Here is a 25,934-nt window from a genome sequence, read left to right on the forward strand (position 1 = left end):
TACCTGTCACCCAGCGCCTAAATACTAGGCCTCAAATTTAAATCCCTCTAAATCTCTCGTTACCCACCGCTGTACTGTTGTTGCTGGGCAAGATATTTAGTGTCCGTCAAAGCACATTTTTTGTTCTGGGTTGAAGTACAATTCCCAATTTAGCAATTTCATAATTTAGTGGTTTCTGCTATATCAGAGCTATTTGAAATCTATCCCTAAAAGGGTATATAATATTGAAGGTGCACATAGGGTCATTCAGAATAACTTCACACACACGCTTCTGTGCATTTCCAAGTCTAATTCTGTCACTAAATCCATACCGGTGACCCAGCGCCTAAATACTAGGCCTCAAATTTAAATCCCTCTAAATCTCTCGTTACCCACCACTGTACTGTTGTTGCTGGGCAAGATATTTAGTGTCCGTCAAAGCACATTTTTTGTTCTGGGTTGAAGTACAATTCCCAATTTAGCAATTTCATAATTTAGTGGTTTCTGCTATATCAGAGCTATTTGAAATCTATCCCTAAAAGGGTATATAATATTGAAGGTGCACATAGGGTCATTCAGAATAACTTCACACACACGCTTCTGTGCATTTCCAAGTCTAATTCTGTCACTAAATCCATACCGGTGACCCAGCGCCTAAATACTAGGCCTCAAATTTAAATCCCTCTAAATCTCTCGTTACCCACCACTGTACTGTTGTTGCTGGGCAAGATATTTAGTGTCCGTCAAAGCACATTTTTTGTTCTGGGTTGAAGTACAATTCCCAATTTAGCAATTTCATAATTTAGTGGTTCCTGCTATATCAGAGCTATTTGAAATCTATCCCAAAAAGGGTATATAATATTGAAGGTGCACATTGGGTCATTCAGAATAACTTCACACACACCCGCTACTGTGTATTTCCAAGTCTAATTCTGTCACTAAACCCATACCTGTCACCCAGCGCCTAAATACTAGGCCTCAAATTTAAATCCCTCTAAATCTCTCGTTACCCACCGCTGTACTGTTGTTGCTGGGCAAGATATTTAGTGTCCGTCAAAGCACATTTTTTGTTCTGGGTTGAAGTACAATTCCCAATTTAGCAATTTCATAATTTAGTGGTTTCTGCTATATCAGAGCTATTTGAAATCTATCCCTAAAAGGGTATATAATATTGAAGGTGCACATAGGGTCATTCAGAATAACTTCACACACACGCTTCTGTGCATTTCCAAGTCTAATTCTGTCACTAAATCCATACCGGTGACCCAGCGCCTAAATACTAGGCCTCAAATTTAAATCCCTCTAAATCTCTCGTTACCCACCACTGTACTGTTGTTGCTGGGCAAGATATTTAGTGTCCGTCAAAGCACATTTTTTGTTCTGGGTTGAAGTACAATTCCCAATTTAGCAATTTCATAATTTAGTGGTTTCTGCTATATCAGAGCTATTTGAAATCTATCCCTAAAAGGGTATATAATATTGAAGGTGCACATAGGGTCATTCAGAATAACTTCACACACACGCTTCTGTGCATTTCCAAGTCTAATTCTGTCACTAAATCCATACCGGTGACCCAGCGCCTAAATACTAGGCCTCAAATTTAAATCCCTCTAAATCTCTCGTTACCCACCACTGTACTGTTGTTGCTGGGCAAGATATTTAGTGTCCGTCAAAGCACATTTTTTGTTCTGGGTTGAAGTACAATTCCCAATTTAGCAATTTCATAATTTAGTGGTTCCTGCTATATCAGAGCTATTTGAAATCTATCCCAAAAAGGGTATATAATATTGAAGGTGCACATTGGGTCATTCAGAATAACTTCACACACACCCGCTACTGTGTATTTCCAAGTCTAATTCTGTCACTAAACCCATACCTGTCACCCAGCGCCTAAATACTAGGCCTCAAATTTAAATCCCTCTAAATCTCTCGTTACCCACCGCTGTACTGTTGTTGCTGGGCAAGATATTTAGTGTCCGTCAAAGCACATTTTTTGTTCTGGGTTGAAGTACAATTCCCAATTTAGCAATTTCATAATTTAGTGGTTTCTGCTATATCAGAGCTATTTGAAATCTATCCCTAAAAGGGTATATAATATTGAAGGTGCACATAGGGTCATTCAGAATAACTTCACACACACGCTTCTGTGCATTTCCAAGTCTAATTCTGTCACTAAATCCATACCGGTGACCCAGCGCCTAAATACTAGGCCTCAAATTTAAATCCCTCTAAATCTCTCGTTACCCACCGCTGTACTGTTGTTGCTGGGCAAGATATTTAGTGTCCGTCAAAGCACATTTTTTGTTCTGGGTTGAAGTACAATTCCCAATTTAGCAATTTCATAATTTAGTGGTTCCTGCTATATCAGAGCTATTTGAAATCTATCCCAAAAAGGGTATATAATATTGAAGGTGCACATTGGGTCATTCAGAATAACTTCACACACACCCGCTACTGTGTATTTCCAAGTCTAATTCTGTCACTAAACCCATACCTGTCACCCAGCGCCTAAATACTAGGCCTCAAATTTAAATCCCTCTAAATCTCTCGTTACCGCTGTACTGTTGTAGCTGGGAAAGTTATTTAGTGCCCGTCAAAGCACATTTTTTGTTCTGGGTTGAAGTACAATTCCCAATTTAGCAATTTCATAATTTAGTGGTTCCTGCTATATCAGAGCTATTTGAAATCTATCCCAAAAAGGGTATATAATATTCAAGGTGCACATTGGGTCATTCAGAATAACTTCACACACACGCTTCTGTGCATTTCCAAGTCTAATTCTGTCACTAAATCCATACCGGTCACCCAGCGCCTAAATACTAGGCCTCAAATTTATATCCCGCTGAATTTGAATACAATACATTGGGCCAAATAATATATTTGTTGTTGTGGTGAACCATAACAATGAGAAAAACATCTAGTAAGGGACGCGGACGTGGACATGGTCGTGGTGGTGTTAGTGGACCCTCTGGTGCTGGGAGAGGACGTGGCCGTTCTGCCACATCCACACGTCCTAGTGTACCAACTACCTCAGGTCCCAGTAGCCGCCAGAATTTACAGCGATATATGGTGGGGCCCAATGCCGTTCTAAGGATGGTAAGGCCTGAGCAGGTACAGGCATTAGTCAATTGGGTGGCCGACAGTGGATCCAGCACGTTCACATTATCTCCCACCCAGTCTTCTGCAGAAAGCGCACAGATGGCGCCTGAAAACCAACCCCATCAGTCTGTCACATCACCCCCATGCATACCAGGGAAACTGTCTCAGCCTCAAGTTATGCAGCAGTCTCTTATGCTGTTTGAAGACTCCGCTGGCAGGGTTTCCCAAGGGCATCCACCTAGCCCTTCCCCAGCGGTGAAAGACATAGAATGCACTGACGCACAACCACTTATGTTTCCTGATGATGAGGACATGGGAATACCACCTCAGCATGTCTCTGATGATGACGAAACACAGGTGCCAACTGCTGCGTCTTTCTGCAGTGTGCAGACTGAACAGGAGGTCAGGGATCAAGACTGGGTGGAAGACGATGCAGGGGACGATGAGGTCCTAGACCCCACATGGAATGAAGGTCGTGCCACTGACTTTCACAGTTCGGAGGAAGAGGCAGTGGTGAGACCGAGCCAACAGCGTAGCAAAAGAGGGAGCAGTGGGCAAAAGCAGAACACCCGCCGCCAAGAGACTCCGCCTGCTACTGACCGCCGCCATCTGGGACCGAGCACCCCAAAGGCAGCTTCAAGGAGTTCCCTGGCATGGCACTTCTTCAAACAATGTGCTGACGACAAGACCCGAGTGGTTTGCACGCTGTGCCATCAGAGCCTGAAGCGAGGCATTAACGTTCTGAACCTGAGCACAACCTGCATGACCAGGCACCTGCATGCAAAGCATGAACTGCAGTGGAGTAAACACCTTAAAACCAAGGAAGTCACTCAGGCTCCCCCTGCTACCTCTTCTGCTGCTGCCGCCTCGGCCTATTCTGCTGCTGCCGCCTCGGCCTCTTCCTCCGCCTCTGGAGGAACGTTGGCACCTGCCGCCCAGCAAACAGGGGATGTACCACCAACACCACCACCACCACCTCCGTCACCAAGCGTCTCAACCATGTCACACGCCAGCGTTCAGCTCTCCATCTCACAAACATTTGATAGAAAGCGTAAATTCCCACCTAGCCACCCTCGATCCCTGGCCCTGAATGCCAGCATTTCTAAACTACTGGCCTATGAAATGCTGTCATTTAGGCTGGTGGACACAGACAGCTTCAAACAGCTCATGTCGCTTGCTGTCCCACAGTATGTTGTTCCCAGCCGGCACTACTTCTCCAAGAGAGCCGTGCCTTCCCTGCACAACCAAGTAACCTGTTGCAGTGGTGGGTGACGTGAAGCCTGATTCTCTGCTATGACATGCAGACTGATTCTCTGCTGACATGAAGCCAGATTGTCTGTTACGGGACCTCTCTGCTCTGCCTGTGTGCTAGGCCTAAATATATGCCAATGGACTGTTGCAGTGGTGGGTGACGTGAAGCCTCATTCTCTGCTATGACATGCAGACTGATTCTCTGCTGTCATGAAGCCAGATTGTCTGTTACGGGACCTCTCTGCTCTGCCTGTGTGCTAGGCCTAAATATATGCCAATGGACTGTTGCAGTGGTGGGTGACGTGAAGCCTCATTCTCTGCTATGACATGCAGACTGATTCTCTGCTGTCATGAAGCCAGATTGTCTGTTACGGGACCTCTCTGCTCTGCCTGTGTGCTAGGCCTAAATATATGCCAATGGACTGTTGCAGTGGTGGGTGACGTGAAGCCTCATTCTCTGCTATGACATGCAGACTAATTCTCTGCTGACATGAAGACAGATTCTCTGTTACGGGACCTCTCTCCTCTGCCTGTGTGTGTGCTGGGCCTAAATATATGCCAATGGACTGTTGCAGTGGTGGCTGACGTGAAGCCTCATTCTCTGCTATGACATGCAGACTGATTCTCTGCTGACATGAAGCCAGATTCTCTGTTACGGGACCTCTCTCCTCTGCCTGTGTGCTAGGCCTAAATATATGCCAATGGACTGTTGCAGTGGTGGCTGACGTGAAGCCTCATTCTCTGCTATGACATGCAGACTAATTCTCTGCTGACATGAAGACAGATTCTCTGTTACGGGACCTCTCTCCTCTGCCTGGGTGCCGGGGCCTAAATATCTGAGAATGGACTGTTCCAGTGGTGGGTGACGGGAAGCCAGATTCTCTGCTATGGAACCTCTCTCCAATTGATTTTGGTTAATTTTTATTTATTTAATTTTTATTTTAATTAATTTCCCTATCCACATTTGTTTGCAGGGGATTTACCTACATGTTGCTGCCTTTTGCAGCCCTCTAGCCCTTTCCTGGGCTGTTTTACAGCCGTTTTAGTGCCGAAAAGTTCGGGTCCCCATTGACTTCAATGGGGTTCGGGTTCGGGACGAAGTTCGGATCGGGTTCGGATCCCGAACCCGAACATTTCCGGGATGTTCGGCCGAACTTCTCGAACCCGAACATCCAGGTGTTCGCTCAACTCTACTCTTGACCACTCTTCAATATGTTCTACAGTATTTCATAGTGTGTGATGTGTATTACGTGTATACGCTTCTTACCTTTGCGTTAGCTGATGCTTTTTCATGATCAGTAAGAAAATGAGCCTGAATTTCCAGTAATAAAAAACTATCACACCTACAATGGTTGGTGGTAGAGCTTCTGGTTTCATCCCATTTCGTCCTTTCATTTCATCAACCATCATAAATGTGTTTTTTTTCTACATGCTGTTCCTCTTATAGATGGCATGGATAGCCTTGCAATCTCACCAGAATGGTTTGTTTGCACATTATTTTCCTGCCTTGTACCAGCCTATTAGTTCATTGTTTCCACTGAGAAGTGATCGTCTTTAGAGCAATCCATAAAAGTGAATGACTCCAAACACAAACAATGTGCAGATGCTGGAGGCACATGGCTGGCCCTGTAAACATGTCTCGGGTTTAGACGTCATTAGGCTAATGCACTGTTTACAATCAGTATCAATCATTTCTTGATTGGACTTGTATGCTTAGTAACAAATGCGGCTGAAACCTTAGATCAACAATTAAACCAGTTTCCTGTAACAGATTTTTCGAGCTTCACCAGTATTCAAAAATAGAATTTGGTAATGTCTTGTCAACAAATGTGTTTTGTAACGTGTTTTTCACCTTTGAGCTACATATTACTAGCTGCTGGGTTACTATTTCCTAGAGATCCTGGGGTTTTTCTTCTAGGGAGAGCTAGATACTAGTGTTGATCGAGCACCAAAGTGCTCGGGTGCTCGGGCCGAACACATCGGCAAGTCAATGAGAGAACCCGAGCATAAAACCAGGCACACCCTGCTCTGAAGAGGGGAGGGTGCCTGGTTCATAGGGAAAGGTCAGAAATTGATGGAAACACCACTGAAATGGTTCGGGAACAGCATGGGGAGGATGTCTGGATGTATCTTGGACTCCCGGGTCGCTGCTGGGAACGATGTTGTCCGAGTAGTACGGCACTTTTACAGACAGACAATAATATTTACAAAACCGAAGAAAAAAATCGATAGAGGAAAAATTGTTAGAAAACATTCTTTCCTGTATATTTACTTGTATATAAAGTACAAGTGCTGCCAAAAATTACAAGGAAGAGGCACTCCGATACAACCTGTGATTCACATTGTGGTACAATTGTTCATGTAGTGGGACTCCTACACTCATAAAGCCTATGCACTAAGTGAAAGGGCTGCCAAAAATTACAAGGAACCGGCACTCCAATACACCCTTTGTTGCACATAAAGTAGGGCATCATACACAGCCTTGTAAAATTATGATTGATGGCCTGCTGGTGACCCTCAAAAACATTAGGAGCAAGGGCCTGCTGATCTGACCATCTAAAACATTATGGGTGAGGGCCTGCTGCCGCTTTGGTGACTCTAGATAACCTGGGGCTGATCGCAAGTCCCCGTGATGGCGAAGAACCATTCGGATGTCTGGCCTATTAACTTTCGATGTAATTGTCAGCACAAACCATGCTGACTCAGGGTTCAATTCCGGAGAGGAAGCCTGAGAAACTGCTACGACTACCACATCGAAGCAAGGCATCATGCGCGCAAATTACCTATTAGGTATAATTAGGTGAGGTGCTAAATTTTATTTCCTTAATTTAAAAAGGCCTATTAAAAGGGTCTATAGATATAGAAATGTGAACTAGACTAAGACAAAGATACAATGATATACAAAAGGCGGGGAGACCGGTATCTAGAACGAGCAGAAAAAGGGGGGGGGGGGGCAGGAGGGTACTGTAGAGGGAGATTCTTTCCCTACAGAAGCCCTGTCTAGCCCTCAGCCCGGGGGAGTCTCCTGATGGTGGGGAAGTCTCTCAGCCGGATCGAAAGTCTCTTTTGCGCTCCACTGGCTTGCGCTCCATTAACCTCCTCAGGACCGCCGTACGCAGGATTGCGTCCTGGCAGCGGCCCTGCTATTCTGGGTGGACGCATATACGCGTCCTCTCGCTAGAGGTGAGATTTCCTGTGAACGCGTGCACACAGGCGCGCGCGTTCACAGGATCGGAAGGTAAGAGAGTGGATCTCCAGCCTGCCAACGGCAATCGTTCACTGGCAGGCTGGAAATGTGATTTTTTTTAACCCCTAACAGGTATATTAGACGCTGTTTTGATAACAGGGTCTAATATACCTGCTACCTGGTCCTTTTTTTTTTTCTTACAAAGTCCATATTCCACTAACGTGTTTAAAAAAATAAAATCTCACATGAACTTACCATACCCTTCACGGAATCTAAATGCGTAAAAAATTTTAGACATTTATATTCCAGACTTCTTCTTACGCTTTAGGGCCCCTAAAATGCCAGGGCAGTATAAATACCCCACATGTGACCCCATTTCGGAAAGAAGACACCCCAAGGTATTCCGTGAGGGGCATATTGAGTCCATGAAAGATTGAAATTTTTGTCCCAAGTTAGCGGAAAGGGAGACTTGTGAGAAAATACAAAAAAAAAATCAATTTCCGCTAACTTGTGCCCAAAAAAAAAAATTCGATGAACTCGCCATGCCCCTCATTGAACACCTTGGGGTGTCTTCTTTCCAAAATGGGGTTGTTACGGTACCTGCACACCCCCCAATAACGAGACCAAGCTCTACCTTGAGGGTAAAACACGAACACTTTATTGAGGGCTACCCGCCCGTATTTATACAGGTCCCCATCTGGTGTACATGCCCCTAGGGGCCCAGAAGGGAGACTGTGACACAGGACAGATACGTAGCACTCAGGATACACAGACACAACACATCCCCACAATGCATCATGGTTTCCTCCTCTCTGCCCCAGAGACACCCGAAGAGTAATCCAATTATCTCTCAGGACAAAGGGAGATCACCAATACACATGTGGGGACAACAGGACAGGAATCACCACCCAAACACACAATGGCACACCCCCACAGCAAACACAGACATTTAACATATCCCCAGATAGCTCAAGTCTGAGTGCATATCATTAGGTGAATTGCACTCAGAGTAAACAAATACAATAAAATTAGCTATCTGGGTACCGTTTTGTAGTCCATACGGATGGGTCTGTCACACGGCTCCCCCCCTTGTGGAACACTCCGGCAGACCCGGCTTGACCCTTTGGCGGGTCAACTTGGGGATGACCGGACTGGGACGGATGTTTGCCGGGATAACCCATCTGCATTCCCATTCTGCTTACCGGGTAGCTGATAGTGAAGTTGTAAGGCTGCAGTGCCAGACTTCATCTCAGCAGTCTGCCATTGTCTCCGGAGACCCGGTTAAGCCAGACAAGGGGATTGTGGTCTGTGATGAGGGAAAATTCTTGTCCGTATAAATAAGGGCTCAACTTCTTCAGTGCCCAGACCAGGGCTAAACACTCTTTCTCCACTGCCGCATAACTCACTTCCCGAGGAAGTAACTTTCTGCTGAGATATGCGACAGGGTGCTCTCCTCCATCTTCCCCGACCTGGCTCAGCACAGCCCCCAGTCCATACATGGAAGCATCTGTATGCACAAGAAAACGTTTGTTAGGGACTGGGGCAGCCAGGACAGGGGCATTCACAAGAGCTTGCTTCAGGGCCTGAAACGCGGCTTCACAAGCTGGAGACCACAGGACCTGCTTAGGCAAATTCTTCTTAGTCAGGTCAGTCAAGGGCTTGGCAACCGTACTATAGTCGGGGACAAAATGTCTGTAATACCCTGCCGTCCCCAGGAAGGCAAGCACTTGGGTCTTGGTGATAGGTGTGGGCCAGTTAGCTACAGCCTCTACCTTGGCTGGCTCTGGTCGCTGGCTACCACATCCTACCCTGTGACCCAAGTACTGCACTTCTGCCATGCCTAAATGGCACTTGTCTGGCTTTAAGGTCAGGCCCGCAGCCCGAATCTTGTCCAGCACCACCCCCACGTGTACTAAATGGTCTTCCCAGGACTCACTGTAGACCGCAATATCATCCAGGTATGCACATGCAAATTCCTGGAAGCCATCGAGGAGCCTATCCACCATACGCTGGAAGGTAGCCGGAGCCTTCTTCATCCCAAATGGCATAACCTTAAACTGGTACAGGCCAAATGGGGTGACGAATGCCGACTTAGGGATAGCATCCTCGGCCAGGGGGATCTGCCAATAACCTTTGCACAGGTCAATGGTGGTCAGATAGCGCCCCCTGGCAATGCGGTCTAATAACTCGTCTACCTGGGGCATCGGGTAGGCGTCAGTGGTGGTCCGCTTGTTGAGCCGCCTGTAATCCACACAGAACCGGGTGGTCCCATCTTTCTTAGGCACCAGGACTACAGGTGAGGCCCAAGGGCTGTCTGAGTGCTCGATAACCCCCAGCCTGGTCATCTCTTGTATCTCCTTCCGCATTCCTTCTCGGACTGCTTCAGGGATACGGTACGGGGGTTGTCGTTGGGGGTTCTGTCCGGGTGTCTCGACCTTGTCCACAGCTAGGGTGGTGTACCCGGGTTCTTGGGAGAACGTCGCCTGCTTCTCCCACAGAAGCTGTCTTGCCTGTACCTTCTCTGCCGGGTTTAGCCGGTCCTCTAGCTGCACAAGACTAGTAAGGTCAGTCTGGGGATCCTTCTCTAACAAGTCAGGTAAAGGTAAGTTCTCGGGGTCGTCAGTAGCTGGGGCACATACTGCCGCAACATCCTCTGGTCTCTCCTGATACTCCTTCAGCATGTTCACATGAAAGGATCGCTGAATCCTCTCATCTGCACAGATGGCTATAAGATAGGTAGTATCACATACCTGAGCTAACACTTTATATGGGCCCTGCCAAGATGCTTGCATCTTGTTTGTCTTCACAGGCTTGAGCACTAGAACCTTCTGCCCAACCTGGAAGACCCGCTGTCGGGCACCCCGATCGTACCACCGCTTCTGTCTCCCCTGGGCCGCCTGGAGATTCTCCCTTACCATCAAGGATAGTCTCTCCATGCGGTCCCGGAGTTCCAGGACATATGGCACTATGGGGGTCCCTTCTTGCTCTGTCTCCCCCTCCCAGTGTCCTCTAATGAGATCTAGGGGTCCACGGACCCTTCTCCCATAGAGTAACTCAAAGGGGGAGAACCCAGTAGATTCCTGGGGCACCTCTCTGTATGCAAATAGCAGATGAGGCAGGAATCGCTCCCAGTCTCTTCAAGTGTCAGTAAAGGTCCTCAGCATCTGTTTGAGGGTGCCGTTAAATCGTTCGCAGAGACCGTTCGTCTGTGGGTGGTAAGGTGAGCTCAGCAGCGGTTTAATGCCGCACACCTTCCACAGCTGCTGGGTAAGCACAGCGGTGAACTGAGTTCCCTGATCAGAGAGGATCTCCTGAGGGAACCCGACCCTAGTGAAAATTTTAACCAGGGCATCAGCAACCATCTCTGCCTCTATATTAGACAGCGCTACTGCCTCTGGATAACGTGTGGCATAGTCCACCACGGTAAGAATGTATTTCTTACCTGATGGGCTAGCCCTGGCCAGTGGACCCACAATGTCAACGGCTATGCGGGAAAAGGGTTCTCCAATGATAGGCATCGACTGAAGCCTAGCCTTTGGGTGGTCCCCCCGCTTACCTACCCGTTGACAGGTGTCACACGTGCTACAATAAACCCGCACATCTCGGTTAAAATTGGGCCAGAAAAAGTTTTGGGTGATTCTATGAGCTGTGCGGCGGGAACCTAGATGGGCCGCTAACGGCACATCATGCCCAATCCGCAGAATCTCCTGCTGGTACTTTGCAGGTACCACTAGCTGTCGATTCTGCGGAGGGGTACTCGGTTTCTGGGACGGTTTCGGGATCCTGTACAGCCTATCCCCCACCCACTCGTAGTGCTCCCCATCTACTCCTTCTCCCCCAGAGTCGGCCCTGGCCCTGTACTTCGCTAACGTCGGGTCTTCCCTAGTTTCCTTCCTGTACATCTCTGGGGTATCCCAGCCTAAAGAGGCCTGATCTAAGGTACAAGTCGGGGTAGAGAGTCTTACCTGGGTCTCAGCAGCAGGTGGGCCGGCCTCGGCTGCACGGGTCTGGGCACGGGTCGTGACCGCGTCCACTTCAGCGGGACCCATGGGAGCGAAGGCTGAAATGAGGGGCGCCAAGTCATTGCCAAGGAGGACATCTGCGGGTAAATCCTTCATGACCCCCACATTTATATGTCCAGCGCCCACTCCCCAATCCAAATGTACCCGGGCAACGGGTAGACGAAACACGGCACCCCCGGCTACTCGCACTGCGACCGTGTCCCCGGTATGTTGGGCTTCGGATACCAGGTGCTTCTGGAGCAAAGTCATGGTTGCACCGGTATCCCGTAGACCACTGACCTCCTTCCCGTTGACCTTTACACATTGCCGGTGGTGCTGTCTGTTATCCCGGTGGGCAGCCTTGAACGGGGTCTGCCTCATGCAGGATGCCCCAGCACTCCTCTTCCTCTACACAGTGAGCTGCTGGGAGAGGTGGTCGTGGATTGCCCCCTGCGGGTCTCCTCCAGGACTGGTTCTGGTTGGCACTGTTCATCGGGCACTCCGTCGCTTGTGCCCTAGCTGCTTGCATAGGTAGCACCGAATGGGTTGGGAGTACTCCCGTGAGTTAAACCGGGGTGGCTGTTGATACTGGGCAGACGGAGGGGGTGCTGATGGCCGATTCATTGGAGGCTGATAGATGGTAGCTGCTGGCCTGTATTCCACTCTGGCGGGAGCCTTGCTGATGGAACTGTCCAGTTTGCAGGCATCTGTATACTCATCCGCCAGGCGAGCTGCTTCATGTAGAGTGGAGGGTTTACGGTCCCTTACCCACTCTCTGACCCCTGCTGGTAATTTTTCAAAACAATGTTCCAATAGAAACATCTGTAGCACCTCTTCTCCGGACCCAGCCTGGCACCCCGCCATCCAGTGGGCGGCTGTGCGGTGCACCTTACAGGCCCATTCAGCGAAAGAGTCCCCAGATGTTTTAACAGTGTCTCGGAACCTCCTCCGATATGCTTCGGGTGTAACGGCATACCGGCAGAGTAAAGCTTCCCTGACGGCCACATAATCCCCGATCTCCTCATCAGGGATGGCCCGAAAAGCCTCGCTGGCCCGGCCGGATAACTTGCCGGACAATATAGTAACCCAGTCTTCCAGGGGTACCTTGTGTAGGGCACATTGCCGCTCAAAATCAGTAAGGTACCCATCAATCTCTCTTTCTGTCTCACTGAAGGCTTTAAATGCGGTAAACGGCACTTTCTTTCTTTCCCCCGGGTGTGCTGTGACTGGGGCTGCTGCAGCCCCGTTTTGGCGTAGCAGGTTGGCTTCCACAGCGGCCATGACCTGGGTGATGATCTCTGCAGATGGGTTGGGACCATAATGGGCCAGCCTGATTCTTACCGCCCGGTCAAAGCTTGCCTCCTCGGGGGTTCTGTAAGCTGTGCTGGGTCCATTGGTTCCCTCTGCCGCTGGTACTCCATCCATTTCCAGCAATAACGCAATAATGTCCCTCTTCCTGAGGTTACTGGCCTGTCCGCCTCTTTGCTCTAATAAATCTTTTAGGGTAGCTCTTCTCAGGTTTTGGTATTGTAATTCCATTTGATCCTGGTTGTAGTGGTCTTTTTGGGCGCTGAGGATCATCCCACTGCTGCCACCAGTTGTTATGGTATCTGCACACCCCCCAATAACGAGACCAAGCTCCACCTTGAGGGTAAAACACGAACACTTTATTGAGGGCTACCCGCCCGTATTTATACAGGTCCCCATCTGGTGTACACGCCCCTAGGGGCCCAGAAGGGAGACTGTGACACAGGGCAGATACGTAGCACTCAGGATACACAGACACAACACATCCCCACAATGCATCATGGTTTCCTCCTCTCTGCCCCAGAGACACCCGAAGAGTAATCCAATTATCTCTCAGGACAAAGGGAGATCACCAATACACATGTGGGGACAACAGGACAGGAATCACCACCCAAACACACAATGGCACACCCTCCCAGCCAACACAGACATTTAACATATCCCCAGATAGCTCAAGTCTGAATGCATATCATTAGGTGAATTGCACTCAGAGTAAACAAATACAATAAAATTAGCTATCTGGGTACCATTTTGTAGTCCATACGATTGGGTCTGTCACAGGGGTCACATGTGGGGTATTTATACTGCCATGGCATTTTAGGGGCCCAAAAGCGTGAGAAGAAGTCTGGGATCCAAATGTCTAAAAATGCCCTCATAAAAGGAATTTGGGCCCCTTTGCCCACCTAGGCTGCAAAAAAGTGTCACACATCTGGTATCTCCGTACTCAGGAGAAGTTGGGCAATGTGTTTTGGGGTGTCATTTTACATATACCCATGCTGGGTGAGATAAATATCTTGGTCAAATGCCAACTTTGTATAACAAAATGGGAAAAGTTGTCTTTTGCCGAGATGTTTCTCTCACCCAGCATGGGTATATGTAAAAAGACACCCCAAAACACATTCCCCAACTTCTCCTGAGTACGGCGATACCACATGTGTGACACTTTTTTGCCGCCTAGGTGGGCAAAGGGGCCCACATTCCAAAGAGCAGCTTTAGGATTTCACAGGTAATTTTTTACACATTTTGATTTCAAACTACTTACCACACATTAGGGCCCCTAGAATGCCAGGGCAGTATAACTACCCCACAAGTGACCCCATTTGGGAAAGAAGACACCCCAAGGTATTCCGTGAGGGGCATGGCGAGTTCCTAGAATTTTTTTATTTTTTGTCACAAGTTAGCGGAAAATTATGATTTTTTCTTTTTTCTTACAAAGTCTCATATTCCACTAACTTGTGACAAAAAATAAAAAATTCTAGGAACTCTCCATGCCCCTCACGGAATACCTTGGGGTGTCTTCTTTCCAAAATGGGGTCACTTGTGGGCTAGTTATACTGCCCTGGCAATTTAGGGGCTCTAATGTGTGCGAAGTAGTTTGAAATCAAAATCTGTAAAAAATGGCCGGTGAAATCCGAAAGGTGCTCTTTGGAATGTGGGCCCCTTTGCCCACCTAGGCTGCAAAAAAGTGTCACACATCTGGTATCGCCATACTCAGGAGAAGTTGGGCAATGTGTTTTGGGTTGTCATTTTACATATACCCATGCTGGGTGAGATAAATATTTTGGTCAAATGCCAACTTTGTATAAAAAAAATGGGAAAAGTTGTCTTTTGCCAAGATATTTCTCTCACCCAGCATGGGTATATGTAAAATGACACCCCAAAACACATTCCCCAACTTCTCCTGAGTACGGCGATACCAGATGTGTGACACATTTTTGCAGCCTAAGTGGGCAAAGGGGCCCACATTCCAAAGAGCACCTTTCGGATTTCACCGGTCATTTTTTACAGATTTTGATTTCAAACTACTTCTCACGCATTTGGGCCCCTAAAATGCCAGGGCAGTATAATTACCCCACAAGTGACCCCATTTTGGAAAGAAGACACCCCAAGGTATTTCGTGATGGGCATAGTGAGTTCATGGAAGTTTTTATTTTTTGTCACAAGTTAGTGGAATATGAGACTTTGTAAGAAAAAAATAAAAAATAAAATAAATCATCATTTTCCGCTAACTTGTGACAAAAACTAAAACATTCTATGAACTCACTATGCCCATCAGTGAATACATTAGGGTGTCTACTTTCCGAAATGGGGTCATTTGTGGCGTGTTTGTACTGTCTGGCCATTGTAGAACCACAGGAAACATGACAGGTGCTCAGAAAGTCAGAGCTGCTTCAAAAAGCGGAAATTCACATTTTTGTACCATAGTTTGAAAACGCTATAACTTTTACCCAAACCTTTTTTTTTTGTCAAAGACATGTAGATCAATAAATTTAGAGAAAAATTTATATATGGATGTCTTTTTTTTTTGCAAAATTTTACAACTGAAAGTGAAAAATGTCATTTTTTGCAAAAAAATGGTTAAATTTCGATTAATAACAAAAAAAGTTAAAATGTCAGCAGCAATGAAATACCACCAAATGAAAGCTCTATTAGTGAGAAGAAAAGGAGGTAAAATTCATTTGGGTGGTAAGTTGCATGACCGATCAATAAACGGTGAAAGTAGTGTAGTGCAGAAGTGTAAAAAGTGGCCTGGTCATTAAGGGTGTTTCAGCTAGGGGGGTTGAAATGGTTAACGGGAAATCCTTACAGCGATAATTACTATGTGCTTCATCATTCGGACCGGAAGTGGCGCCTCCGTTCCACCAGTCTGCGTTTCACCAACCGGAAGTAGGCAGCTTAGTAAACACGAAGAGCGCGTCTGCCCATATTTAAACCGGAGGTTGTAAGCCATAATTTATGCGCACCATCACTGCATCAGGACCTTGGTAAACTGTGTATCACGACCGGCGCGCCGATCACATACGTGATGCAAAGGGAGGGAAAAGGAAGGCCCTGTCCAAGGGAGAGGGAAAGATGGTGACCCCTAACTCACCTTGAGGCTGGCACCTGACTGCCCTGACATCCCTAGACCGGTTTCTCACCCGTACGCCGATCACGTTCCTAAACCCTGGCTTTCCCTAAGATGAGCACTACGTAGTGAATAGGGCGGTGGGAACACTAGTCCGCACCACTAACACTAAAGGGAAACACTAGGGAGAAGACAGACAATACTGACAAAACATATAGTCCCAGGTGAGCGACAACAAACAACCAACAGGGATCCGGAGGGTAACGCTCTGGTACGACAACCAGGGATAACAGCTACACAGCTCCAGTGGGTCAGTATAGAAGTCCAGGCAGGAAGCTCTATATCTGGCAACCAGAGAAGTGGGAGAGGGGAATATAAGGAGGTTGGGAGTGCTGGACAAGAAACAGCTGAGGAGAAGAAGCTACGGATCCCTGAATGAGACAAAAAGGATTGCAAGGCAAACCCAGAAAGCTACCATTAAGTAACAGCACTATCTTTAGACATAGAGCGCACAGCCACCCGCTGCGACTTCCTGACCCCAGGTATAACGGAGTCAGACTTGGCTCTTGACACCCTTGTGACATTGTGGCTTGGGGACAATACATGTAAGTAGGCATTGATAGGAGTATCCCTGCTATCTATGGAAACCCTGTCTGCCACACTTCTGATTTAATTATGTTCTATTATAGGTGGAGTACCTATCTGCGTGTACCTTGAGGGACTCCAGATGGAATCTTGTGCATCTTTCTTCCCCTGAGCCAATTACCTAAGTCCGTTCATCAATTTTTACCCATGATTACCATTATCAGGCACATTTCAGCCCTCCCACACGAGCCCCCTGAGGAACCTTTCGAGGGGAAACGCGTCGGGGTCTTGGGAAACCAACATCTTTTATCTGTTTAGGATGAACTAGGGTAAAACAGTCCAGGAACGAGGACGGAGGGTCCCCACCTTTAGGAGACTCCCCCGCACTGAGGTCTAGACAGGGCTTCTGTAGGGAAAGAATCTCCCTCTACAGTACCCTCCTGCCCCCTCTTTTTTCTGCTCATTCTAGATACCTGTCTCCCCGCCTTTTGTAGATAAGTGTATCTTTGTCTTAGTCTAGTTCACATTTCTATATCTATAGACCCTTTTAATGGGCCTTTAATTAAGGAAATAAAATTTAGCATTTTTGGAGTCCTTTATTTAAGTGATTATATACAGTTTGCGAAATAGGACCCAATTCACCATAGTACCTAAATATTTTCAGTTATAATTAGGTGAGGGACTGCTGGTGAGCTGACCCTGTAAAACATTGTAGGTGAGGACCTGCTGGTAAGCTGACACTGTAAAACATTATATGCGAGAGCCTGCTAGTGAGCTGACCCTCTAAAAAATTATATGCGAGGGCCTGCTGGTGAGCTCACCCTCTAAAAAATTATATACGAGGGCCTGCAGCTGAGCTGACCCTGTAAAGCATTATATGCAAAGGGCATATACGGTATGCGAGGGCATTATATGCGACAAATAATCATGTTGATATGATGGAAGATGAGAAAGAGGATGAGAAAAGGAAGATTCAACTATATACCCTTGTTTGTGGTGGAAGGGGTGCATGGGAATACAGTGTATTCAGTACATTATAAACAACACATTTAAGGTGCCTTTATGTTCATCAGCTTTCCTCTGGAGGAGTTGAGAAGTCATGGTCAATCCAGGCCTTGTTCATTTTTATAAGAGTCAACCTGTCAGCATTTTCAGTTGACAGGTGGATACGCTTATCTGTTATAATGCCACCAGCAGCACTAAATACCCGCTCAGACAAAATGCTAGCGGCAGGGCAGGACAGCACCTCCAAGGCGTAGAGTGCCAGTTTGTGCAGGTAGTTGTAAGGCACTGAGGGATCATTGAGGACGCTGACACGGTCTGCTATGTACTCCTTCACCATCTTCCTAAATATTTCCCTCCTTGTGACACTAGGCCACGCATCAGGGTGAGGGTGCTGGTGGGGTGTCATGAAACTGTCCCAGGATTTGGAGAGTGTTGCCCTGCCTCTGTTGGAATAGCTGTGTGTTCCCCTTGTCTCCCCCCCTTGGTTGGCCAAGGAACTATGGACTCTGCCTCCAGCGTTGTCAGATGGACATTTTTGGAGTAATTTTTCAACAAGAATCTTCTGGTATTGCACCGTTTTGCTCGTCCTCTCCACCAGAGGAATGAGAGATGAGAAGTTCTCTTTGTAGTGGGGTCAAGAAATCTGTGTTGTCTAAAATGTGTATAACGCACGTGTTGCGGAAAAGGCAGCCTAACATGAAGTCAGCCATGTGTGCCAGAGTACCAACAGGCAAGACTTCGCTGTCGTCATCTGAAGGATGACTCTTAACCTCCTCATCCTCTTCCTCCTCTTCTGCCCACCCACGCTGAACAGGTGGAATTAAATTTCCATAGGTACTATCCTCTGTAGCGGATGCAAGTAACTCCTGCTCCTTCTCCTCCTCCTCCTATTCATCGCCCAATTCGCGCTAAGAAGACGAACTGAGGGTGATTTGGCTATCACCCTGTGTATTGTCTTCCCCCATTTCCACCTCTTCCACATGCAAAGCGTCGTCTTTAATTGTGAGCAGCGAGCGTTTGAGTAGACACAGAAGTGGGATGGTTACGCTGATAATAGCGTTATTGCTGCTCACCATCTGTGTTGATTCCTCAAAGTTTCTTAAAACCTCAGACATCCATGCCCACTCCTCGCTTGTGAATGGCGGAAGCTGACTGGAAACGTGACGCCTATGTTGCAGCTGGTATTCCACTACTGCCCTCTTCTGCCCACAAAGCCTGAACAACATGTGGAACGTCGAGTTCCAGCACGTGCTCACATCACACAACAGCTGCTGAGCTGGACATTTCAAGCGCTGCCGCACTATTGTTAGCCCGGCTGAAGCTGTCGATGATTTACGGAAATGTGCACACACTCGGTACATCTTCACCAGTAGCTCAGGCAAATTGAGGTAGGTTTTGAGAAACTGTTGAACCACTAAATTTAAGACGGGGGCTAGGCATGGTATGTGTCTGAACTTGCCGAGCTCCAAAGCCACCACCAAGTTACGGCTATTATCAGACACAACCTTGCCTGGTTCTAGTTTGAGTGGCAAGAGCCACAGCTCAGTCTGGTCTCTTATCCCCTGCCACAGCTCTGCAGTGGTGTGCTGTTTGTCCCCTAAGCATATCAGCTTCAGCGCGGCCTGTTGCCGCTTCCCTACATCAGTGCTACACTGCTTTCAGCTACCGACTGGTGACTGACTGGTGCTGCACGCCGATAATTTGGAGGTGGTGTCACGACCATGTTTATGGCCGTGACTCCTTGGGAGCCGCATACAGTTGCCCGCGGTTTGGGTAGTAGTGTCAACCGCAGCTGGAGGCATAATGTTGTTTTGCCTCAAGTGCGGTTGCCGCGGACAACAGCTATGTGTGTGGTCCCCTTGGAGTTTGTGTGCGTGTATGTATGCACTTTTGTATGTCTGTGTTCACTCTGTTTTATGTTTGGTGTGCACCGACATCTTTCCTACACTGTGGTTGCCCGTGGCAATGTTTGGTTGGTGTTGTACATGTGGTGGCAGTGTCCCAGCCTTCGGGCTGACTCCCAGGATATGGTTTCCACCCATGTCGTTGCCGGCGGCCACAGCCACAGTGTGTGCTGGATTTGGACACTTCCCCTTTAAGTTGTGTTTTCCCCTCTGTGGTATTGGAAGGGTTAACTCCCTTTCTGTGTGTGTGAGTCACGGGGTGTGTCTGATTGTTGGGTGTGGCCTCTTGGCCCTATAAAGCCTCAGTTGTAGGCAGTAGTCAGAGAGGGTGCTTCAGCCATGCTTGCTGGAGACATCCTCCTGGTTACTTACCAACTGCCAGTGGGGGCCATCCTTCTGGTCATAGCAAAATTAATGTTGTTTGGTGTTTAGAAGATGTGTTTGTCTTTATGCTTGTTTATTGCACCTATGGTCCTGGGTTCCCGTGTGTTGTGTGTTGTGTGCTGAGTCCTGTTGTCTGTGGGCTGTACTTCCACATGGGTTCCAGGCTTTGTGTCTGTGGCAGGTGAGAGTTATGTTTGTGGCAAGTACCTGCCATTGCCATAGGTTGTATTTGTTCTCCCTTCCTTGGAGCTTGGCCAGTGAGACACCTGTTCCTCCGTATCCAGAAGGAACAGGTTGTCTTACCCTGACTCCTAGTCCAGGGACCGGACGGAGGGTGAGTTAGGGCTCCGAGGTTCCTGAGCATGGGTCCTCCAACCTTAAAGGTCGGCCCATGCAGCTAGGAGTTAGGGTCAGGTTAGGGACGCGATAGGAGGTGGGATCCTAATCCTGTCGTCCTGGTCAAGCAGCGACCATCTTCCATCATCGCACGGCTGAGGGTTTCCCCCATCCTCAGCCGTGACAGGTGGAAGTGGAGGAGGAGGAGGAGGAGAAGTGGGGGTTGGAGCCACTGGCGGAAACACTGATTGTCAGAGGATCTGCAATCCTTGGCATCGGTAGCATCTGTGCCATCCCAGGATACGATTTGCTCCCGGCCTCCACAACATTCACCCAGTGTGCCGTCAGGGAAATATAGTGTCCCTGGTTGAATGCACTTGTCCATGTGTTAAGTGGAACTTTCCAGTAACTGCGTTGGTCAGGGCACGTGTGATGTTACGGGACACATGTTGGTGTAAGGCGGGCATGGCACACCTTGAAAAATAGTGGCGGCTGGGGACTGCGTTACGCTGGACGGCCACCGACATCAGGCTGCGGTAGGCCTCAGTGTCCTCAACCTTAAATGGCAACATTTCCAGGGCTAGTAATTTGGAAAGCTGCGCATTTAGTGCTATGGCCTGTGGGTGGGTGGCTGAGTATTTGCTCTTGCATTCAAATGCCTGGGTTAAGGACATTTGGACGCTGCGCTGGGACACAGAAGTGGATGTGGTTGCTGATGGTGCTTGTGAAGGTCCAGGTGCAGGGCGGGAGGCATCCGGGCCTGCGTCTTGGACAGGGGATTGGCCAGCACTTAACACAGGGGAAGAGGAGTCAGTGGTGTGCCCCGCAGACACAGATTGTGGACCCAGGCGTTTGGCCCACCTTTTACGATGCTTTGATGCCATGTGGCATATCATGCTTGTGGTGGTGAGGTTGCTACTGTTTACGCCTCTGTTTCATTCTTGTATGGCACAGGTTGCAAATTACAATTCTTTTGTCGTCTGCACTTTCCTCAAAAAAGCGCCACACTGCGGAACACCTACCACTTGGCAAGAGAGATTTCCGCAAGGGTGTGCTTTGGGGAACAGTTGCGGGCCTGTTTGGCCCGCCTTCTCCCTTTTGCCACCCCATTGCCTCTTCCAGCCTGTTGCTGCGGTGCAGCAGATTCCTCCCCATCTGTACTGCTTTCCTTGCTCGGCTTTCCACCTTCCTAGGTTTGGTCAGTGACTTCATCGTCCACCACCTCCTCTTCCACTTCCTCACTCTGCTCATCCTCCTGGTTGTTGACCTAACCGCTACCTCAGTTATTGGCAACTGTCTCATCATCATCCACCTCATTAAACAGTAATTGCCGTTCACCACCGTCACCACAATCACAACGATTGTGGATGCTCAAGAGTTTGGGAATCAGGGCACAAGATCTGTCCCTCTTCAAGTGTGCTTGGTGAGAGGGCCAAATCAAGGGAAGGCGCTGAAAAAAGCTCCTCAGAATATCCGAGTGTAGGATCACCTCTTTGCCCAGACTTTCCATGCTGGAAAGAAGGAGGATCAGTGTGAGGATTGGGTTGAGCAGACTCTTGGCTGCTGAGACTGGACTTGGTGGAAGACAGGATGGCGCTTAAGCGACTGGAAGCATTATCTGCTTTAATCCAACTGACCACCCGGTCGCACTGGTTTGACTTCAAGAGTGGTGTCCTGCACCGCCCTGCAAACTGGGACATGAAGCTAGGTATCATGGATGATTGTTTTTCTTGTGCTTTGGAAGCAAGCACAGTTTCTCTGCGCCCAGGGACACGGCCTCTGCATGCACCATCAGCAGCACAGCCACTGCACCGTCCCTTACTGCTCGCCTTCATATTAAATGTCACACGCACAGTACCGTAGGATTTGGAAGTGTATGCACAAACAAATTTAAAAAGGTATTTGGGATGTGGAAAAGTCAAACAGGAGATATCCTGCAGATAATGTCCATTCTGTCACCAGCGGCTAATGAAAAATTACAGGTAATGCCACAGATATTTGGGATGAGGAAATGTTATACAGGAGAGGTACCACCGGTAATGTCTACGCAAAAAAGTACACTGTATGTCACAGATAAATTTTTTAAGCGCACACGTTACACTGCGGGATGTGGCCCTGGTAATGTCGCTGTCAGAAGCGGATACATCTATTGACAAAGTACACTGTATGTCACAGATAAAAAAAAATTAACCGCACACGTTACACTGGAGATGTGCCCCTGGTAATGTCACTGTCAGAAGCGGACAGCATCTATTGAAAAAGTACACTGTATGTCACCGATATTTTTTGGATGCGCACACTTTACACAGGAGATGTGGCGCAGCTAATGTCACTGTCTGCAACGGACACCGTCTATGGAAAAAGTACACTGGATGTCACAGATAAATTTTAAAAGCGCAGATGTAGCGCTGGTAAAGTGAGGCCGGACTGGAGCGGAGCTGAGGGGAGGCCAGCATGACTCTGGTTTGGTTGGCGAGGAGTAGGCATTTAAAGGGTTAATAACCCAGTAGCCAGGAGGTGGAGGATGTCACCAGGATAACTAAGGGGTGTGGTGAGAGGTATTAAAAAGTGGGAGTGAGGAGGGGTTAGGTGCCATTTTGTTTGGGCAGTTAGCCAACTAGCTCACTCACCATGTCAGTAGAAGAAATGATGGCATAGATTAGGATGGAAGCGGAGGCCCGGGGACCCGGATGGTTGAGGGAGCAGTTAGGAGGCCTGCTTCAGGGACCCCCAGTGGCGGCTGTGATTCCTGATGAAGGGGCTAGACGGCCGCGGCGGGTCGACCGCCAGCGCGCTTGAGCCCAGATGAAACCCCACGGGTCATGCGCCGATTTAACCACCCTTCCCCCGCTCTTTGCAGCAGTTGCGGCTAGATCAGGACCAGGGTCTCGGGATTCTCCCAGGTGTCGCGGCTCTGGGAGGTCCGCTCAGCGAGGGAGAGGGTCTGCTGTATGATGGGCTGTGCAGGAGGCTTCCCAGGGCGTGCACAGACCCCATGCTGCCCGAGATGTAGGAGAAGGACACACACCCCATGTGGCTGTTGCCATGTTGGAAAGAAGCTGGAGTGATTTGAATGGAGAGGGAGCAGTGCGGTCAGAGTGCAGATGCAGCGTGGCAAGTACATCTGGAGAACGTCCCAGTGGTGAGCAGGAGCGACTGGATACAGGATCAGCGGCGGCGGGGTTCACAGCACCCGTGCAGCCTGGTGAGATCTCATGGGGTCCTCTTTCGTGTATTGTTGGCTGTCCGGGGGGCGTCGGGGAGTGGGACGTCCAGAGGAGGTTGGAACGGGCTTGGGACAGCTTTTAGGGGCGGATTAGCGGGGTGGTTGTCGGGTGTCGGGATGGGGGGAGCATCGCCACTGCCAGCTTGGGGAGTGGGGCCCGGGGGTGGGGGGACGGATGTGGGTGCGAGTCCTAGGGCAGCAGGATAAGACAGAGGGGCCGACAACCGAGTTGTGTTTTTGGGGAATCGTGATTGACACGGAAAAAATGGAGTGCTGGCTGCCAGAGGATAAGTTAACAAATTTAAGATTGGAAGTTAGTAAGGCAAAACGGCAGGAAAAATTAGGTTGAGGGAGTTACAATCTTTATTGGGAAAACTTAATTTTGCATGTAGAATCATGCCGATGAGACAAATTTTTTGCAGGCGTTTGGTGCTCGCGACGTCCGGGGTTAAAGCGCTGCATCATTTCGTTCTGTTGGGTAAAGAGCTACAGGGGGACTTGGATGTTTGGGCGAGGTTTTTAGAGGTTTATAATGGAAAGACGTTGGTTATGGGGGGGGGGGGGGGGGAATAATTTTGACTTTGAGCTGTTTTCCGATGCGGCCGGGGGGGTTGGTTTCGGGGCATACTGCCAGAGGCAATGGTGTGCGGGTTGGTGGCCTGATTCTTGGATTACTAAGGGTTGGGTTAGGAATTTGAGCTGTTTCCAATTGTGATGGCAGTGGTGCTGTGGGAGGAGAAATTTGCGAACAAGAAGGTTCGGATCCATTGCGACAATATGGGGGTAGTGCAAGCAATTAATAGTCTTTCCGCATCGTCTCCTCCGGTTATGAAGCTGTTGCAGTTTTTAGTGCTCAGATGTTTGTCCATTAATGCGTGGATAGTGGCGGTTCATGTTCCGGGAGTTTCTAATTGTATTGTGGATGCCCTTTCTCGTTTGCAGTGGAAACAATTTCGTCAACTGGTGCCAGAGGCGGAGGCTGAGGGGTTGGATTGTCCAGCTTGTCTGTGGGAAATCTTGAAGGAACGGTAATGGGGCTGGTTCGGGCATCCTTGTGTCCTGGCACCTGGGCTGCGTACGGTAAGGCATGGAAGGCTTGGGAGAGGTGGTGTGTACAGTTAGGGGCGCAGGAAGTGGACTGGGAGATGGCGTTATTGTTATTTTAAGGTCACATTAGGGAGGAAGGGTGGCACAGTTAAACAGGTGTGTGGCAGGGGTGGCGTTTGGGTTTCGGTTACGAGGTCATACAGATTTTACGAAAACGTTTTTGGTGAGGCAAGTGTTGAGGGGGTGGAGAAGAGGAAAACGGGCTGAGGATACTAGAAGACCAGTGTCGTTTCAGTTGTTGATTGATATGGGGGCTCAGTTGGGGGCAGTTTGTAGGTCTAAATGGGAGGTTAGTTTATTTAAAGCTGCTTTTTCATTAGCGCTTTTTGGGGCGTTTCGGTTGGTGGAATTGGTATGTAGCAGTGTAACTAGGGCAGGGGGTTTGCGTTCGGAAGATGTGGATTTCTATGTGGATCGAGTGGAAATACACATCCGGAAATCTAAAACGGACTGTGAGGGCAGGGGAAGGCGGTTGTCTTTGTTTGAGGTTCCGGGATGTATGCTTTGTCCCATCAGATGTTTGCAGGAGTATGGAGGTGAGAGGGGTATAGGGATTGAGCCTTTCCTGAGACACGAGGATGGGTCATTCCTGTCTCAGTTCCAATTCCTGGCGATTTTTAAACGGTGCTTGAAAGTATTGGGGATTGATTCTGTGGGTTATACAGGGCACTCTTTTAGGATCGGGGCTGCGACGGAGACGGCGCGCTGGGGATTGAGCGAGGAGGTGATAAAGAAAATAGGGCGCTGGGAGTCTCTCTGATTCTGCTCTTATGTGAGGATAGGGAGATTGTGATTGGTGTGGGAAGTTTTGTTTTTCTGTTTGGTAATGTGGCTATTTTTGTTGTTGTTTCATTATAGGTTCGCAGATGGCCTTGGTGTGGATAATGGGACATTTGTTCGTGTTCTGGGGGGCAATAAGAGCGGATGTCAGACAAAATGGGCGGCAATTGGGTTTCGCACGCGATGTGGCGGTGTTGCGATGAGAGGTATGCTTTGGGGAGGGGGGTTGTGGGAGGGGCATAGGTTTGTGCGCTTACTGGTGCGAGGTCAGTGGACAGATTGAATAAGGCCCGCATTAAGGTTAACAGGGTGGTCGGCAGATTTGTGTCTAGGAACGGGGCGGTCACGTGCAGCATTCGGAGTTGGAAGATGGAGTGGGCGAATTTTGGAGGGTGGATGGTGTGCACCTTAACGCGGTGGGAATTGATTTATGGGCATTAGGAATCCAGGGTGGTATTGAGATAGCCCTGAGGATGTGGAGGAACGCGCAATCTTAAGGTGGTCAAGTTGCGCGCTGTGGGCGGTGGGAGGTCCTAGAAGTTGGTGGATATGGTGTTAGTGGAGAATGGGAGGGCCCCCACGGGTGGGGCTGGACTCTCATCGGTTAACAGGAATCGAGGATTAGGTGCCCATCAGTTAGTGCCTCCGAGCTGGTGTTCATCGGCTGGGGGCAAGATGGAGTTGCCAGTTGGTTTTGGTGGTTTATCTTATTTGG

The sequence above is a fragment of the Bufo gargarizans genome, chromosome 3, assembly GCF_014858855.1.
Source record: "Bufo gargarizans isolate SCDJY-AF-19 chromosome 3, ASM1485885v1, whole genome shotgun sequence".
Classification (NCBI taxonomy): Eukaryota; Metazoa; Chordata; class Amphibia; order Anura; family Bufonidae; genus Bufo; species Bufo gargarizans.